This window comes from Helianthus annuus, chromosome 6, assembly GCF_002127325.2.
Source record: "Helianthus annuus cultivar XRQ/B chromosome 6, HanXRQr2.0-SUNRISE, whole genome shotgun sequence".
Lineage (NCBI taxonomy): Eukaryota > Viridiplantae > Streptophyta > Magnoliopsida > Asterales > Asteraceae > Helianthus > Helianthus annuus.
In genome coordinates, this window is record NC_035438.2 from 110,936,523 (window position 1) to 110,940,153 (window position 3,631).

Genomic DNA, 3,631 nt, shown 5'->3' on the forward strand with positions numbered 1-3,631 from the left:
TGAGATTTTGAAAACTTGGAGGGTTTAAGAGATTAATGATCCATCTTGGCTTCGTGCCTTCCATTATGTATTGTTTTTGGTAATCACCTAAGGATAGGTGAAGTGTATGTTTTAAAATCTAAACACAAGACAACTTGTGTTGGGGTCCTAGAAAGGTTATAGTCTAGGTCAAAGCATTACTAATAACCTAATTCCCTATAACCATTGGCTCTGATACCAACTCTTCTGTCACACCCCGACCACGTAAAACAACAAATCGTGGCGGAAACGTCAGGGAGTGTTGTAACAGAATTTTTGTTTCACAACCATGGTAATTAAAAGTTATGTTTTATTCATCAAGCGAAGGTTGCATAGTCTAAAATTAACTGAAACAAAGTGTTCATTACATAACTAAACTAGTTCCATCTTTATTTTAGTCTCTAAGGCATAGGTCCGCCCTAGTGTGTCACGAACATCCTAAGCAACAGCTCCTGAAAACACATGTGAAAATAGGTACGTCAGCATAAAAATGCTTGTGAGATACATAGGTTTTATGAAAATAGGATTCATGACTTAAGTTTTAAGAAAATGTTTAATAAAATTTTGTCATGAACCTTGTAAATTGTTTTGTTTCGTAAATTATTTGAAAAGCGATAAGATCAGAAGATGTGTATAAATGAAAGAAGAATATATGGTTAAATGAATAACCTAGTAATATGAGCTTGTATAAAACAGACTATTTTGTAAACCAAAGTCTTGAAAAGTATGTTGTTGTGTAAAGTGTACAAGTCCAAAAGTAGTCAACAAATGTTATGTATGGTAAGCAAAGTGTAGTCACATAAACCAAATGTAAAAATGTACAAAACAAAGTATTTTGAATATATCAAAAAGTTATGTTTTGCAAAGTAAATGCATGTTTAATTGATACTAACACTTATGTGGTAAGTTAAACGCATACATTCAAGCCTTGAGACAGACGGATAACCTTAAGTCAAGGTTATCAAAAGAAATGTTTTCGGATTCGGTCATTCCTTACACCCAAACAAACCTAGGATGTCAGGAACGGGATTTGTCAAGTCCTATGGTACCATTACTTACTACCGAGCGGCGTAGCTAATGTTAATGAACGTATATAAGTCCCGTTTGCACAAACCAAATGTTATACCAAATGTAAGCATGTTATATGAAAACAATGTACTAAGTATGCTAAGTTAACATACGAAGTGGAAAAGTCATGTAAATCAATGCGCTAGCATGCTCAGTCAACATACATAGCAGAAATGTAAGGAAAACAATGTACTAAGTATGCCAAGTAAACATACATAGCAAAACAATGTAATGTAAATCGTGTACTATAAGTGTACTAATGAACATAGCAAGTATATGATATGAAAACAGGAAAGCATTAAAGTAACAAGTAGGCACATGTGTTTCACCCCAAAATGTTTGGAAAACAGTAAAAGAGGAGTCTATGTACTCACAGTAGTGCGTCTTGAATCGAATCTCAAACCCTGTCCGCTACACGACAACCTACAACGTACTAATGTCTATTAGACGAGCGGGTCGTGCCTTGGCTTAGAGTTTAGTATTTTGGGTCACGTTTCTTATATTGTTCCGTGTGGTAATTATTTGTTAAAATAGTTAATGTTTTAACTTAATCATATGACATGTTGGGATATTTGTTCATTCAATGTTCTAGTAAACTTTTGTCTAGAATATATTTACTAAGTGTTGGATTTTCGGAAAATTTCGGCAGAGTATCCTCTGTAAATAGAGGTGTCCATGCTTTAATAGCATATCATTTTCTTTTATATAAAACCAATAGTTCATTTTCAATCACCAAACCGACATATCGACAAACAAAACGTTGCATACTTCATTTCAGCTTTATAACTCGAAACCGGACTGTTTTCGAGGATTTTTATAAAATAGTTAACCCTTTCTAAAAATCACCAAATTTTTACAGAATATGACATATGTTCCAAAATTTGTTGTGTAAATATATCAAAGTCCAATTCGTTACCCATATTTTATAAAAAATCATTTTCTCGACTGCAATCAGATTTGCTCCCTTCTGATCGCAGTTTACGGAAATATTCACTAAAAATCAACCGTAAGTCCGTTTGACGAAATTCCAGTTGGAGGGTCGTCCTGACAACGGTGTCCATCTACTGTAAAAATTTCATGGGTTGATTTTATTCAGGTTTTAAGTTGTGACTCCGAAAATGTCATACTTTTTCTGCAATAAAAATGCAGCTTGAGCTGCTGTCCAAAAATAACCTTTTAAAAATAGTAAACGGTCTCGAAAAATTATGATTCCAGTGCCATTTGCTTAGTTATTCCAAAACACTCATTTTAGGCTTTAGAAATTCCGTTTTTCGACTTAAAATGACCCCGTTACAGCCTGTTGAAGTTGGCTGGAAATACAATTCAGCAAGCTGTTTACATGGTAGAAGTTACTAAAACGCATCAACGAAGACCCTAACCATGGTTTATTGATGATTTAATGTTCAAACCTCAATCATGCTTTAACCAACCCTAAACCAGCCAGATTTCAACTTCTTACAAACTTTTTATATAGGGTTTTTATGCAGGATTTCATGTTCATCTTTTTAGTGTTCATTTTCTTGTGTTACTTGATTATCGTCATCATAACAAGGAACAAGATGAAACAATGGTGTGAAGGGACTTACTACTAGCACAAGGCTAGGGTAGAAATTCTAGTGTGAAGATGATGGGAAGCTTGAATCACTAGAGAACACCTTGAGATCACCCTTGAATCTTCACACCACTTGAAGGTTGCTAGAAATAGTGATGAACATGAAGAACAAGAGTTTGAAGGTTTGAAGATGGAGAGAGAGAGATGGGGGACGGTTGGGAGGGAGGAGAGAGAGAGGTGATTGTTGAGTGAAGTGTTGTGGGGAGTATGGTGGTATTTATAGGCAAAAAAAAGGAATCTAACAAGATCTTCCATGATTACAAAAATCTCAAGGAATCCAAGAAAGATCAAATGTAATCATTTCAACATCTATCAAGAAATTTGGTGGGTCCCTCTTGATATGGCCGAAATTTTGATGGGGGAGGGGGTCCATGTGTAAATTTTTATATAAATATGCCATATGTAGGCTAAAACGGGTGTTTAACTAGATACCGGGTATTTTATCTAGCGTTTAAATCCCGATTTATGGCGTTCTAAATTATTTTTATTACTCTACAAAAATAAACCTACCAAAATATTGTTGGAATAAAATTTCAGTTGCCAAGACTGGCTGCGTTGTCTGCGTTTTGCAGTAGAAGCACTGTGTCGCGCAGAAACACGCGGTACGCGCTTAAACTTGAAAAATTAGCGTTTTTAGGCGTTTTAATTCATTTTTCAACACGGACCTGATAAAAATAAAGTTTTTAATCATAACAGAATATTTTTGGGATTTAAATATTATCCGGGCGGTCACCAGCGTTAGTTTCGCAGTTTTGTCGTAAATAGTCCTTTAGTTCAAATGAACATGTTTTTGCCATACAGAATCCTTTGGAACTTATTTCTAAGTTATGTAAAAGATATTTAAGGTATGTTAAGCTTACGTCATAGTTCCGGAGTGTACGTTGCGTTAAACTGATTGCGTTTATGCACCAGTTTTGCATATAACTCTCTAGA

At 34.9% G+C, this 3,631-nt stretch overlaps 1 long non-coding RNA gene across 1 annotated transcript; it reads right to left on the minus strand.

Moving 5' to 3' along the window:
* Positions 1 to 351: 351 nt before the first annotated feature.
* On the minus strand, positions 352 to 3,431 carry LOC110905254. Its single transcript, XR_002572983.2, has 3 exons — positions 2,673 to 3,431; positions 1,461 to 1,509; positions 352 to 470 (listed from the first exon to the last, which is right to left on the minus strand). It is a non-coding gene; the product is annotated as an uncharacterized LOC110905254 (long non-coding RNA).
* Positions 3,432 to 3,631: the final 200 nt, after the last annotated feature.